The sequence below is a fragment of the Taudactylus pleione genome, unplaced genomic scaffold (genome assembly GCF_031769625.1).
Source record: "Taudactylus pleione unplaced genomic scaffold, aTauple2 ptg000678l, whole genome shotgun sequence".
NCBI classification, from domain to species: domain Eukaryota; kingdom Metazoa; phylum Chordata; class Amphibia; order Anura; family Myobatrachidae; genus Taudactylus; species Taudactylus pleione.
In genome coordinates, this window is record NW_028285080.1 from 1,302,594 (window position 1) to 1,319,309 (window position 16,716).

Genomic DNA, 16,716 nt, shown 5'->3' on the forward strand with positions numbered 1-16,716 from the left:
TGCACATTATGACCCATATGCATGCGCAGTTGTGCGAACATCGCTCAGAGCGAACGAGCGGCCACTTACGAGCGGCTCTGAATCAGGCCCATCATTCCAAGAAGATTCCTTAATTTCCTTTAGTTAATGGGTAATATGATTTCTAGAATGGCTGCAATTCTATCTAGAGAATGATGTCTAAGGCCTTCAGATAAACAATGGCCTTTATAAAAAAAAAATTCTGACAGTTGGATTTTGTAGTTGTATACTTTTTATTTGTTTTATGCAAGAAACCTCAATAGTTCTGTTGTATACATAGCTGGTATTCCAAAATTTGGGGAGCATAGTAGCAAATCATATATATTTTGAATTAATGTAGAGCCACCTGGAAAAACAAGAGATTATACGTTAGGTTTGACTGAATATTATGGGAATCATACTGAATAACAAAAAGAAAGTAGTTACTTGCACCTCAGACTGTAGCTCAGATCTATCGCTAGGCACATCACTCCAATATATATCAACTTTATTTATACAAGAACATTTTTTGAGATAGTCCACAAGCACTGTCACAGCTGATAGATATTGAAATTTCTCCAATACACAATTTTTTCTCCAGTCAATGATCCACCCTTTTTTCACCATCAAGCTATATAATGGTTCGCACTCACCATAAGTTAGAGGTGTAGGTTCATTGAAAGGTTTCTTTAACACTCCTACTGATTCCTACACTCCAGCATGGAAAACTTCACTCAACCCCTTCAATGAGTAAATGGACATGTACTCACCAGTACTCACCTTGGTACATTCACATAAAGGTTTCTTTGAAATCCTCTATACCCCTGAAATCTTTAATCCTCAAAAAGGTAGGGTTTTGTTTCATGAAAAAGTTTATTTGTAAAGTTCACATAAAAGTAGATACAACATTAATCCAGTGTGCCAGCTCAAAGGATGCAGCCCCAATTACCCTGGAAGTGGAGTTGCCATCCACATCCAGATGGAAAAGAGTATTGGCTGGACACTACAACCGGAGGATCACTCAAGTAATGACAGGTCCACCACATCAACATGTTTCAGATTAGAAAGTCCTTCCTCAGGATGTGGTTTGGACAAAACAGGAAGCAAAATATATACCCTTACCCATAATTCCCAATGAATACAAAGCATTCTAAAATCAATTAAATCCCTCAAAAAGTCATACACTTCATCATCATCATCCCCTATATCGACATTCCTGGTATTTACACACTTTATAATGTCACATTTAAATATACATTACAATCACCATAATACAATAAATCACCAAAGATAATAATTGCACAGAAGTCCCGACCATAGTCTGGAAAACCAGGATTGTACAGTGCGTTTATCCAGATTCCAGTCCTTCTCTTTCACTTACAAGTTTTCCCCTTCTCCATAATTACCGGAACTACCTTTTAAACTTTAAACTCCCTACGATCACTGCTATTCATTTGTGGCTTGCTTCCTGGTGTTAGCTGCTCCACTTCTGGTAGCTGGAATGCATAAAAGAGGAGATCACAGCTGTTGGAACGCAAACACTCAAAGTGGTCATTGGGGATTCAAAATCTATTGAGGGATATGCGAGTTCTCCATAATATTACTCCTCCACCATTTATTCTCAATAAAAACAGGAAACAGCACTTATTAAAACAGAAATCAGATCTATTTCTCATATAAATACGTGTATGTAAATTTTAAGATCATATACATAATTGCTTTTAAAAAAAAATCATAAATATATATATTCTAATTTTAAAACCATACATATAGCTATTTTAAAAACAGTTGGTTTCAAAGTCCACATTCAATCCCCTAGGGGATAACATTCTCAATAGATATATACTCTTTATCTCAGCTCTTGCCAAACTGTCATCTCTGTCATCCATCCTCCAATACTGCAACTATTGACTCTGCATAAATTTAATGTAATTGTCAATAAAAGCCTTTGACACTTATGAAATGCTTGTAATTTTACTTCAGTATACCATAGTAACATCTGAGAAAAAGGTCTAAAAATACTGAAGCAGCAAACTTTGTGAAAACCAATACTTTGTGAAAAACAATATTTTCAAAACTTTTGGCCATGGCTGTATGTGTTAATATGTGTATACTGGGCCTGATTCAGACCTGTTCGCGAGCGCTGAGCACTTGCAAGCGGGTCGATGGTGGCGCAGTGCGCATGCGCACAACGAAGCCGGCTCCATCATGCGCATGCGCGAGACCCGGATAGCGACGGGCAAACTGTTGCTCCGGGTCTCGTACCAAAGGGGGCATACTGTTGATATTGAGTGACAGCATGCCCCCTTTGGTGGGTGGGCCAGGGGCGTGGCTGCCCAGATGGAGGCATTCCGGCTCTGAATCAGGGCCTCTGTGTGTGTGCGTGTGTGTGTGTGTGTGTATATATATATATATATATATATAAATATACTGTGTATATATATATATATATATATATATACATAAAAAATCTCCAATACTTTGTGAACAATCCAAGCGACTAATAGTGAACAAATAATAAATAAATAGTGTGATAAAGTGATGGTAGGTGTGTTGGAAAAACAACTTAACTTATTCAGACTCTCTTCGGTCACCTGACCAGCCATAATTTATGCTACATGAAAAAAAATAAGGCACAACATTGTATAATGTTTTAGCACTGCATAGGTATTGATTAATGTATTATCTGGAGTTAGGAACTACAGCAAGTTCCCCATATTTATATAACACTCCAAACAGTTTATATATATATATATATATATATAAACAACATTTTATTTAACAATATCCACGAATAAACGAAGGTAGTAAATGTACAAGAAATAAAATATATGAACGTGTATCTGTACATAAAATAAAAACGCATTGGGAGCCCACTATCCTGTACCCTTGTATTACTTCTTCAAGGGCATACTGGGGTAGGACACTAGGACATATTTATACCTAAACCAATTAAAGATGGAGGACATATGTGGACCAAACATAGAATCATCACTTTCTGTCATCCATAACACAGGAAGTGGTGGAGAATCAACTTAAACAACATTATCTACAAGCATTATAGGTATTTCATATATTTAAACATATACAGTATAGAATACATTTACATCAAAAAGACATGTCACAAATATGCATAATGTAATTAGAACACATATATGAAAACACTCATTGCATTGATGGAACACACTTCAGCTGCTAGTACGTCATTTCCTGTTCTAAATGAAGAAGGAACCAGAAGTAAAAGTCCGCTCTATCGGAAGTGCAACCGAGACATGCAGCATCATAAGTGCTGGAACGCATGTGGAATATAGACGTCACTTCCGCCCCATCGAGTTTGCTGTATGGGACATCACTTCTGCCCACATTGTTTCCTCTTCATCCAAGGGGGCGCTTCCATCAGTGCATTGATGGAACCATATATGATTACTTTTTAATAGCAGGCACTCATGTATATGATGAGGAGTGTGTCATAAATTAATTATTATATCATTCCGTGGGATCAGGATACTGGAGTCAGCATCCCTACCACCAGAATCCTGAACATAGGATCTGGGTAAGTATTTGAGTTAGCCAAGGAGTGAAGTTTAGGTTTAGGGACCCCCCCAGGGAGGGGAAATTAGGGTTTGGCATCCCCCCATGGAGGGTTAGGCTGCAGGGAGGGGGGGGTTAAGGTTAGGCACCCCCCAGGAGACTTAGGTTTAGGGTACAGGAAGGGGGGCTAGGGTTAGGCACCACTGGGGAGAGGTTAGAGTAAAACACCCCCCAGTGGATTCTAAACAGTCGGACTTGCAGCATCAGGCTCAGTCAGCAGCCAGTATTCAAACACATTTATACACACATACATACATACAGTGTATATATATATATATATATATATATACAGTATATAGAAACAGTAGAAAATATACTTCCTCTGCACTAGAATAGGGATTTACAATTATAACAATATAGTGCTACCAACTTGGCTGCACCTCCAGACAGATCCCTTGTCAAGCATGGATCCCAAAAATTCAATATATACAAAAAATGTCCAGAGCCTGCCAGAAATGAAAAAATTGTGAATTTTAATCCTTAAAGAGTCCAATACTCGTAATTGATAACCACACTTTGGATTTCTACCATAGGGATAGTGGAATGGAGGGGATGGTATCTTCAATGAGTATATGGTAGGTCTTTATACAGTCAGGTCCTATAATGAGACATCATGATGTCACTCCCATAGTTCCGAGGAGCAGGCACCAGGGACAGATGGCAGCAGGCACTGGAGCGGGGTTTAAGGTAAGTTTTTTTTTCTGTATGTGTGTGTGCTGGGGGCGCTTACTACAGGGGGAATCATATGGGGGCACTATTGGGAGCACTACAACTGGGGGAACTACAGGGGCCCTGGCTGCTGGTGCACTGCATGGAGCATTACTACTGGGGGCACTACAAGGGCATTACTACTGGGGGCACTGCAGGGAGCATCACTACTGGGGGCACAAATTCAAAAATAAGTTTTTTTCTTATTTTAGAATATCATTCAAAGCAAAGGTAAACTCACCTGAGAGCTTTAATTCTAATAAATGGACTTGATGTGTACTGGAATTAGACTACCTCTCTTTGTGTTTCTATCAATACTGTGCTTAATGTTCCATCTCAGACCTAGCAACTTTGATCAGTTGTGCTTTATTTGTCAGTGCCATAATTCTATCATTGCATTTTTGCAAGTTAAGTGCTTTGCTTTCAGATGAATCCATGTAATATATTCTCACAAGCTTTCTAAAGAAAATGTTTACATTGTTAATAGTATTTTTCAAATGATCATTAAACTGTATTCTGTGAAATACGTTGCTGTACATATATTAACAAGCACAAATAATCATTGTAAAATATGACAGGTGACTGTCTGCAACACAGGTTCATGTATTATGCATCTGTTAAATGCTGTCTACTAAAGTCCTGGGTGCCAGCATTCTTTTACTATGATAGCCACAGATTCAGGGCCACAAGAAGAAATGCTAAAAGGTAATGTTAATACAATGTTAAAGCTAATACAAATAATTTTCAATCCAGTGCATGTAATATATTGTAGGATTTTCAGTATTTCTAGCTATGCTTATCTAGCTCATATTGTGAATTTAAAAGTGTAAAGATAAATAAATAAAGCAAATGTGTTTTCATTTGTGCTGTCTTAACATGTATTAAAAAAAGCATACATTAGTCTGCTTAAATTAAAATCACTGTACAGTATACAAGTAGGGGAACATGTAACAAAATGACACTTCATCAGAAGACTATTTAATTTTAAGGGGAGGCAGAAATATCCCGATTTTTTGGTTAGGTATCAACCTCAGGTATCATTACACAATACTGTACTTGCAATAAAATAATTTACACACCTACACTGAACGTTGCTTCAACCCAAGTATGCATCCTTGGTTACAAGTGACAATGTGACTGAAATGTGTTTGATTCATCAGACCTATAATGGCTGACAGTGTGATCAGGGGCTCTACTCACTCTACAGGTTAACTCACTGTTAATATAATGAAAGTGCTGGTGCTTTGTGTCACACTGTGTTCCTTCATACAGTCAATATTTAAGCTACTAGATATAGTGTGGTGGCCGACACATAAAGAACATCATCAATGGCTCCCATAAAGAGTTCCAACTGATTTAATATTATGATCTTGCCTCATGGGAGGAACAAACTTCTTTGGGAGATAACTAAATATGTGGCACAATGTACAGTTTAAAACTATTGGATTCCTGTTTCCAAAGTACATAGGCCTGATTTTGTACAACTACATTGGTGTGTGGACCATGCCTGCCAATGTCTCAAGTGTCAACATATCCATGGCAAACTTATGTTAAGTGAGAACATCTTGTTCTTTCCTGTTGCAGTACACCCATTTTTGGCTGCTTCTGAGTCAGATGTATCCCTTTTCACAGACACAAGTACAGAGCTTCAGCATACTGCACATGCACATAAATGAAAATTATGCATTTTTGCATATCTCTGGACAGTTTTGAGTTGGTCAGATCTCTCTTTGATTAAATTAAGTATTGGGGTCTGGAACTGGACAATGACAATGCAATCGCACAGAACTGTTATTCTTGTTATAGTGTCATTGGAATGTAACTAGAATTATGATCTATTCTAAGTTGTGCATATGGATAAGGGAAGCCTGTTTCAGATGAATCTCTTGCACCTAGCATGTGGCTGGTGCACATAGCAATACTATGATGACAATTGTGGCTGTGGATGAAAAAACAGTGGGCAGAGTGACTTTCCGCTTGAAGCTGTACAGATTATTATTATTATTATTATTATTATTATTATTATTATCATTTATTTATATGGCACCACAAATGTTCTGCAGTGCTTTACAAAGTACATAAACAAAAAGTTGTAGACAAGTGACTTACAGAACAACACAATGCAGGACCAGGACATGGATAATAAATATTGCTACATTAGCGACCATAACACCCAGATAAGCAAAAGAGCATAAGCAACCAAGTGTTAGGTGCCCTAGTGGTGAGTAAGAAGTAGATGAAACTAAAGTAGGGAGAAGCACAAGAGGGTGGAGGGCCTTGCTCATAAGAGCTTACATTCTAAAAGGGAGTGGAAGACAAACAGGAGTGACACAGATGGGGTAGATGGGGAGGAAGGAGCATGTATCAGGGAATTAGAATGATAGCTGGAAGGCTTTGATGAAGTAGTGGGTCTTGAGAGCCTGTTTGAAGGATTGCAAAGAGGTGGAGAGTCTGATGGGGAGTGGGAGAGAGTTCCAGAGGTGGGGAGCAGTGCGGGCAAAATCTTGGAGGTGGGAGTGGGAGGAAGTAATCAGCTGGTATGAAAGGCAGCGCGCATTAGTTGAATGAAGAGAGTGGAGAGGAGAGTGAAGGTAGATGAGATCAGATATGTATATGGGGGAAGATTGGGTGAGGGCTTTGTAAGCGAGCGTGAGAACCTTAAATTGGGTTCTAAAAGGGAAGGGGAGCCAGTGGAGGGCTTGTAGGAGAGGGGAGACAGATGTAGAGCACTTGGAGAGGAAGATGAGCTGTGCAGCAGCATTAAGGATAGACTGGAGAGGAGAGAGATGGGATTTGGAAAGGCCAGATAGGAGGAGGTTACAGTAGTCCAATCTGGAGATGACAAGTGAGTGTATGAGGGTTTTTGTAGCATCCTGGGTGAGATAGGGTCTGATCTTAGAAATATTTTTGAGATGGAAATGACAAGACTATGAGAGGTTCTGGTTATGTGGTTTGAAGGAGAGGGATGAGTCCAGGATAACTCCAAGACAGCGCACCTTGGGAATAGATGAGATAGTTATTCCATCAATTGATAAAGAAATAGTGGGAAGTGAGGTTATGTGGGAGGGTGGGAAGATGATCAGCTCTGTCTTAGACATATTAAGTATAAGAAATCACTGGGACATTCAGGAAGACATATCAGAGAGACAGTTGGAGATACGAGTCAGAAGAGAAGGAAAGAGATAAGGGGAGGAAAGGTAGATTTGAGTATCATCAGCATAGAGATGATAATGTAGGCCAAAAGAGCTGATGAGTTCACCTAGAGAGGAAGTATAGAGGGAGAATAGGAGAGGTCCAAGAACAGAACCTTGGGGAACACCTACTGGAAGAGGCTGCAGGGGGGAAGAGGAGTCATGAGAGGAAACTGAGAAAGATCGGTCTTAGAGGTAGGATGACAGCCAGGAGAGGGCAGTGTCAAGTAGACCAAGGTAGTGAAGGATATGCAGCAGGAGAGGGTGGTCCACAGTGTCAAAAGCAGCAGAGAGATCAAGGAGAATGAGAAGAGAGTAGTGGCCCTTGGATTTGGCAGCAAGGAGGTCAAAGCTGACTTTCATGAGGGCAATTTCAGTGGAGTGGAGAGAACAGAAGCCGGGCTGAAAAGGGTCAAGGAGGGATTGGGAGGAAAGAAAAGTGGTAAGGCATTTGTAGACAATCCACTCAAGGAGTTTGGAGGCAAAAGGGAGACGAGAGATGGGTCAGTAGTTAGAAAGAAGGTTAATATCAAGGGTAGGTTTTTTAAGAATGGGGGAGACAAGGGAATGTTTGAATGCAGAAGAAACAGTGCCTGATGAGAGGGAGAGGTTAATGAGGTGGGCAAGGTGGGAGCAGGCAGAAAGAGAGAAGCGGAGGAGGCTGGAGGGGATAGGATCAAGGTTGGAGGACTTGATGAGGGCCATGACTTCCTCTCCAGATACAGGGGAGAAGGATGTTAGAGTTGGTAAAATTGATTGGGAGGGGTGATCTGGGAAAGGAGGAGGTGGAGAGCTGGGGGACTGGTTGGATATGATGTCCTGAAGTATGGAATCAATTTTAGATGTAAAGTAGGTAGCAAAGTCAAAGGCAGAGAGCAAGGAGGGGAGACGAGAAGAGGTTAGACAAAGGAGGGAGTTAAAAGTGGTGAAGAGATGCTGGGGATTAGAGGACTGAGAGGAGATGAGGATCTTGAAATATGACTGTTTAGAGAGGGAGAGAGCAGCACTATAGGATGAGAGCATAAATTTGAAATGGAGAAAATATGCCTGAGAGCGTGATCTTCTGCACTGTCGCTCGGCAGTTTGTGAACACTTTTGCAGGTATCTGGTGCATTTGGAATGCCAGGGTTGTGGAGTAGATCTGTGAGTGTGAGTAGTGATTGCCAGAGCAACAGAGTCCAGAGCAGAAGTAAGAGAGGCATTGTATAGGGAAGTGGCTTGGTCAGGGCAGGAGAGAGAGAGGACAGGGGAGAGAAGTGAGTCAAGCAGGGAAGAAAAGGAGACTGTGTCGATAGTGTCAATGTTATGCTTAGTGATGGTGGCTTTTGGAGGTAGAGGAGGGGAAAGAGAGAAGGTGATGGTCAGAAAGTGGGAAAGGGGAATTGGAGTGATCAGAAATATCACATCGGTGAGTGAAGACCAGATCAAGCAAATGGCCACAGATCCTTACATTAGTCTTACAGAAGCTTGAATTAGCATAAGGTAATAAATCAGGCTTATGCGGCATCACACAAAAACAGCCACTTATCCAAATGAGAATCAGACCCATTTAGCAGCAAGCACAGTTCTGGTTGACTTCTCTGTATAGCCCACAGATATGCAAGATGCATAAGAATGCCTCAGGAGACTTCATGAGCTTATGTAGTATGAACATTTACAGATGACTCTGATCAAGCCCTTATTATTAGAGATGAGCCGTACGGTTTTGGCTCAGACCATTCCACCAAGTTCGAAACTCAGAACGAACCAAAACATCTTTCACAGGCATCTGTGCCAAGATGTCTGTGAAAGATGACATTTTGCCTCTTTCTGAGATGAAAACTTGGCAGGATAATCTGAACCAAAACTAAACCACTCATGTCTAGTTATTATACATTTAATTTCCTACAAGCATAACTTTTCTCTTGCATACCTAAAACATTTGGTTCATCCATGCACAGAATATTTTTCCAAAGGCCTCCTAAATCAGCCAGCTTTTTTTGTGGCAAACTTAAGATGGCAATATGGGGCTGATTCAGCATTGTATGCAGATTCACAAAAATTGGGAATCTGTGCATGTGCAGGACCCACTCTGTGCATGTGCAGAATGGGTCCTGCGTGATTGCACACTGCCCCTGCTGTGCCTGATTGACAGGCAGAGGCCTATCGGGGAAGAGCGGGTTCAGGGACAGCATGCATTCCTACAAATGGGGGCATGTATGCCCCATCTTCCTGGAGTGGCAAGGTCAGGATCTGCATCTGCGGATACAGTTTCCTGGCCTCACAAGCCGCCCAGCCTGCGCAAGCTTAGGCTTACTCAGCTGACCTACACCATCCAGGCCTGGTTATGTCAGCAAGTGCGGCAGAGGGTGTCCTACACCTTCTGCTGCATTTGCATATTTGCAAGGACAGAATTACAAAGCTGCTTGTGTGCAGCTTTGCAATTCCTTCATCTGCTGAACTAGCCCTTATGTTCTTTTTGGAGAGCAATGATTTACTCCTTAGTATCGTTCAAAATGCACATCACTCTTGTTCCTTGTATTTCTAATGGTGTATTTGTGATCATTGACATTGTATAACACATTGTATGGCCTCCTAGAGTATTGTACAGCTTGCTCTTGGAGTGATTTTAGTTCGATGAACACTCCTGGAATAAATCAAGATGATGTTGAATTTTCTCCATCTATACAAACATTGCCTAACTGTGGTGTGATAGAGGTCAATGTCTTTAGCAAGGTTTGTTTTAACTGTTTTTAGCCTCATGAGAAATAACAGTTATACTTCTTAAGTCATTATAAATCTCAAGGCACGATGCACTTCCACAAATCAGATGAGGCAAAGTTCACAAACCGTATAACATTTTGATAACTATATTCTGTGCAGGTACTCAGCATTCAGAAAAAAACTAATATTTCCTATGGCAATAATAATACACAGTGGATCCATACTGAGTTGTAGCTAAAGGCATGTACTCATACATAGGAAGACATTGATTCATTTTTTTATTTCCTACATCAATGTAGTAAACATATAAAAATCAATATTTTCTTAATGATTCTTTTACTGGTTGCTGTCAAGTAATGTGGTACTAGAAATTCTCTTGCCTCCTAACCACAAGTCATACACTACTGCTGATGTAAGATTGGATTTGACAATGCATCAAACAGTTTGTGTCAAAATCTATTGCACAAAAACATTTTTTCCTTATTAAACAACAAACAAATGCATTATGGGCCTGATTCAGAGATATACACAGTTCTCCTTGCAGACAGATCTTGCAAATATTTTTAGCAATTTTGCCAATGTAGAAGCATGTATGTGCAACTTTGCACAACTACAGGTGGTTCAGAGTTGTGCACATCTCTTTCAGCTGAGTTAGTGTAACTGGGCAGCAACTAGGCATTTGCATGTAGGATAAGTATTATGTAATGGGATTCCGTCGCACAGAAAGTCGGCGCAAGAATCCCAACACCAGTCAGAACCCTGACCGCCGACATCTTAACAGTAAATAGTGGGTTAGGGGAGGGTTAGAGTTAAGGGTTAGAGTTAGGCACTTGGAGTTGGGTTAGGGTTAGGCACTAGGGGGAGATTAAGTTTAGGCTATGGGCAGGAGGGCTATGTTTATATAGTGGGAAAGGAGGGTTAGGTTTAGGGGTAGGGTTAGGATACTTAGTGGCAGGTGTCATATCCTAACCCTGTTGGAACTCTGACCACCATGATCCCAAGTGCTGGCATTCTGTACCCAACCAATATGGTCATGTTGTGAGGTTGTAGACATTACTGTGGGCTATTCAGAGTTGATGGTATCATATAACTGGCCAATGGAACTCTGGCACTAAAGATAGGGCTTGTGCAAATGCACTTATAGTGATAATTACTGCTTTCACTAACAGATTGATAGGGCTTTGCAGCCACGTAGAATCAGCCAACTCTGAATAAAGAAAGATTCATATCTTTCCATATATAGAACCTGATACAGCATAGGACACAGGAGAAGAAACCACACAGATTCCCGATGGTTGGGAATCCATGCATGCACTGCACATGTGCAGTATGGGTCTGCGATGTACAATGCAACTTGGATCAGTAATCCATGCAGGAGGCATGACTCCTCCTGCTGCATTGCCATATTAGTGTTATTACAGCTGCTACCATGTTAGCAGCTGTGATAGCAAATGCGTCCTCTGCTGATTCAGACCAATAAATCTGAGTTTGCAGTATATTATAAAGAGACAGAGAGAAAGAGAAAAAGAAGATGGCACTACAGGATATGATTATGGGAATGCAGCAGTTGCTGCTTAGCCAGATCCTGGAAAGCTGGGGCTGTGTGGTATATACATATATATTTATCACCTCCTGGAAAGCTCAGCTTTAAGTGATCACTGTTATAGAACAATACATAATTCCTCACAGACATGCAGTAAATGCCAAATAATGCCCCTTACATGCCATCTGACTCTCTCCAAGGGCCAAATGTAATAAGGGGCAAGTTTTTTGTGTGAGGAATATTCACACATTCTCGCACAATTAGAATGTGTGTTTGTCCCGCAGCCCACAAATGTAATAGGGTGCGAGTTTTAGGGTCCCATTTTGACTTGCATACAATTTAAAATGGTAGGAAAACTCTTACCTTGTAATGTGACTTTCATTACAAGGTGTTAGTTATACAGAGGCATGCACAGATTAGTGAGTTCCGTGCATGCTTTTGTATTAAAAAACCTATTAAAAGTGTATAATTTTAAAAAATAATGTGGGGTCCCAAATCTTAATGCTTTTCTGAGCTGGTCCTGGTTGTGAAAATATGGGGGCAAAGACATAGGGTTCCCCCATATTTTCATCAGCCAGCACCAGACTCAGTGAGCCAGTCCTGGTTGTGTTAATATGGGAGACAAAATGAGTAGGGGTCCTATGTATTATCCACAACCAGCACAGGACTCTTTCTATCAAGGCTATAATGCTGCAGCCATGGGACCCTTTTCAGTGGGTCCCCCAGCCAAAGCATTCATCACCCCTTGCTAGAAATCCTAGGCAAGGGATCCATGGGGAGATGGAGACCCACCCAATAATAGGGGTTCTCCCTCTCCAGGACACCCACGGCCAAGGCTGGTAGCCTGGGGCTATTCCTGGCACTCCTGGGCAGTGGGTTCAGGGTTGAATATGTAAGAAAAGAAAAAAATTATATTGTCTTTTACAATATTGCTAAGTACATGCTGGTACTTGGAGAACCACAAGTACCAGCATGCAGAGCATTAAGGGCCTGCTGGTACATCTAGTTCACCTGTTAAAGAACATTACATATGTTAATTACAGGAAACAATAATATTGTACCTGTGTTGTTTTGAACATTTATTTAAAGTACAGCTAACAAAAACAATACATATGCTTTCTCATACTGAAATTGTACCTTTTTCACATACAAAAACAGGCTTTACAGACTGACAATTTTATGAATTATTAATGTGGCATTTTTAGTCAACTATTCACAGCACACCCTACAGCAGCCCAGAGAAGGCCGAAGGGATGCATCTGAGTCAGGTGAAGGGATATATCTGAGTCAGGTGAAGGGATGCATCTGTGTCAGGTGAAGGGATGCATCAGAGTCAGGTGATGCTGGTAAATAAATGCACAAAGTCTTTGTCCTTTATCCAAGATCCTTAAATTCAATTCGTATAGATGAAATGTTTTGTTTGTTTTGCTTTCATGCCACACCCCACAACAGCCCAGAAAAGGTAGTGATTTGATTGTGAGGCCTCTGAGTCTGATGCAAATGAATGCATAAATTATTTGTTCTGCATACAAGATTGCTAACTTTAAATGTTATAGATGTCTTTTTTTCTTATAGGTCACTCCATGGTGCAACCTCCAAGGCATCACAAATGCTTAAAATTTGATAGTTCCTTATTGATTGTTATTAGGCAAACAATAATTACCCACTTTTCTGTTGTTGGTTTGTGTGAAACTGCATTGGAGTCTGTGGAATCCATCTTGGATCTTGAATCTGTGGAGACAGAAGAGGATATAGTTAAACTGACCATGATACCTATCACCCCAAGTACAGATGTTTCCTCATACATCTATCCTCAGCCCTTCTAGTCGTGCCATGCATTGACATAACTCGGTAGCTGTGTGCAACTTTTTCGTGCAACTTTTTACCTTCAAATGCATGTTATTTGCACAGTGATGTCAATAGGATGCACAAGCAGCTTCTGCTGATTAAAATTATATGCAGCATGCCTATATTCTGTGTGTGACTGTGGTTATATCAGCATGCGAAAAGCTACATTACAGTATCACAGCCACTGACACTGATTATTAACTGATTCAACAGACTCTCTTTGCTTGCTCTTTGTCTAATGCATAATCAGCCAGGAGTGGCTGCTGCAAACACAAATTATGCAAAAGACAGCATCTGAGCACAATGTCAGATACCTTTAAAGTAGAACACAGCAAAAGTCCACCCTATTTATCAAGACAACAGAACCAAATGTATGCTCTATCACTGATTTAGTGGATTTATGTGTATGAGTATAATTATGCTCAGCAGGAGATTCTGGAAGTGACAATGGCATCAGAAGCCAGGAGAAACAGCCATAGCCAGAATCACCAGTAAGGTAAAATACAAAATAAAATTATGACAAGTATCATATAAGGATGTAGGTAGTCATTAAAGTCCCAGGGAAATATGTACTGACCCACCAGTCATCCATCTGCTATTTGACTGGCCTCAAATTTATCATAGAGGGTTGATTGGCTAAGGATAAAGACATCATAACATAAGCCAGGATACTCCACTACAACACTCACTATTATCATTTTTGCATTACACACCACCTGCACATTTGTCAAATGAGCATGGTACCTATTCAGGTATGCATATGTCTTGTCCCTTGGTGGTCTTAGCCCAATGTGTGCAGTAATAACACCTAGGACATTAGGCATGCCCACAATGCTATAAAAAGCTACCCTGACTGCATGCCATTGTGACTCCTGGCTAGAGTAGCAGATACAAGAATTCATTAGGGGTTTAAATGTTGCCATCACCTGTGTCAGGTACCATAAGAATGTTGACTGGGATATCTTGAGAACTCTACCAGTGACAGACTGAATATTACCAGTAGCCAGAAAGTGCAACATGGCCAGAAGCATATGCAGGGCTGATACAGAGTGGTCCAGTTTGACTTGGTCATAAAGATGGCATATGTTGTTATGGTTCATATGGAACATCTGCATGACCTTGCCATCGGCCAATGCGTTCAGAGTGAAATGTCTCCTAAAAAATCATGGACTGCCTAGCCTTTGTGGTACTTGCATTACCTGCTGAGCCTGTTCAGTTTCTTGCTCCTGGGTCCTTACAGCCGGGTGGTAGAGCCTCTGATATCCCAACCATATGCTGTGAACAGCAGTAGTAGGATTTTCTGGCATGTTTGCCTAACACAAATCAATGCAGCTGATTTAGACACTTTTATAGGCATCATCATTTTGCTCCCACTAATTGTAATTTGAAACACCTGAAAACAAATACAAACACAATGCTCAGGAGGTAGTCTATTTGAAAAGTGTATTTTGTTGCAAGTTTGCAAATTTTACGGATTACTTTGAAAACACAATTCTTGGTAAATTTGTGAGTTCTATTGTTTCCTATGAAAAGTATTTGCGGTTGGTTTGATAGTGTATTTAGACATTTTACTATGCGCACCTATTAGGTTATTCGATACCTGCTTGTTTGCAGGTGTTTCCCTTTAGATTGAATATGGTGGTGTGGTCTGTGCTCCCTGTCTGTATGTATTAATTAATGAGTTGAATGTATGTTTGCTTCTGCTGCCAGCAAAGAAATGTGTGACCCTTTTCAATGTGTCACACAAATAGCTGAAATTAATAGTGTTTTGCAGGAGCATGAAGAAATAAGCTAAGGTAACATAAAGCAACCCTATGTTATTTCTTCATGTGCCTAAAATCAACTATCTTAATTTCATATTTCCCATTAGCAAATTTGCGAGTCAGAAAAACAGGCTAAACACGCACAAGAATGCAGTCTCACCCAATCACAAATCTTAGTAAATGTACACCTAATAGTGTAATCCTGTTTAGCACTCAATCAAATGTAATATAGAAATGCACTTATAAACAAAATTAAAAACAAATGAACACATGGTATCCCTGGCTGCTTAACAAGCAAGATGATAAAGAAACCATATAGAATGTGAATAAACGGCTTCTGCACATGATCTTTTTCTAGGTCCACTCTGAATGGTAATCATGAGTCCATCTAGATCACACAGCTATCCATGCTGGAGTTAGAATATCCCTCTGACGCATTTCTATTTCCTATTAATCTTTTTCAAAGCAGATGTTTTACAATAGGGCAAATAAATGACAATCCTCTCCTTTGGTTGATTGTTGCAATTCTCTAGTCATGTTTTACTGGGAATGCTTTGTGTACTCAAAGAGATCATCAAGCAGCACAGTAAATTCCACTATCAGAGGAATATGCTTGAACTAGAGGCTGTACTACTTAAAACTTTACTCAATATTACAACACAGAACTAAGGAAGTGGAGGTCTGATAAGAGACATAGAAGCCATAAGATAATATATCTCAGGGGAAAAAAAATATTTATCTAGTAAATGTACTATTCACTGTCCCCCAAAACTTATCCAAAAACCCTTTATATACCTTAAAGACAAATGTTCCAGTGTTAGAGAATACCTATACACAGGCTTTTTTGTTATACTATACAAAAAACACATCTCGAGTGATCTTACATTCCTTACTAACCTTTAATTTCTTTATACCAAATTCAGCCTCTTCTCTGGTCCACAGTGTTAATCATTTTGTGCAGTGTTGACAGACTGTAAGGTAAAAATGTTTAATGAACCATTACATAGCTATGCAGTCAGTCAGCATACAGGTATCCATAGCAACCTTGCTTCTATGTTTGGCAGTCACACAAGGATCAGATCTCCAGCTTCAGTGTGAATAGATTTAAAGTATGTCGAAAATCTAGGAATTCACCAAAACAATTGATCAATTTTTGTCCATTGAAAAATACTTCATCATATTTTCAGGGCTTTTGTATTTTATCATTCTGCCCATGAACAATGTAACCTCACTTGAATATTTATTGAAATCACATGAAATGTGTCTTCTTCCCTCCACATGCAGTAATCATGAGTTTTTTTTATTACATTGTTGAATAACACTGTGACCATTTAGAACTTTGACTTTCAGTACACAGTGCAAAGTTAAAAAG

General features: G+C 40.0%; 1 long non-coding RNA gene across 2 annotated transcripts; it reads right to left on the minus strand.

The window, feature by feature from the left end:
• Window positions 1-807: 807 nt before the first annotated feature.
• Window positions 808-16,317, minus strand: LOC148478115 (uncharacterized). 2 transcript variants are annotated; one of them, XR_015872451.1, is made up of 3 exons: window positions 16,242-16,317; window positions 13,401-13,464; window positions 808-1,493 (listed from the first exon to the last, which is right to left on the minus strand). It is a non-coding gene; the product is annotated as an uncharacterized LOC148478115 (long non-coding RNA). The 2 variants fall into 2 exon arrangements; XR_015872450.1 differs by lacking the exon at window positions 16,242-16,317 and adding an exon at window positions 14,781-14,964.
• Between the last annotated feature and the right edge of the window lie 399 nt (window positions 16,318-16,716).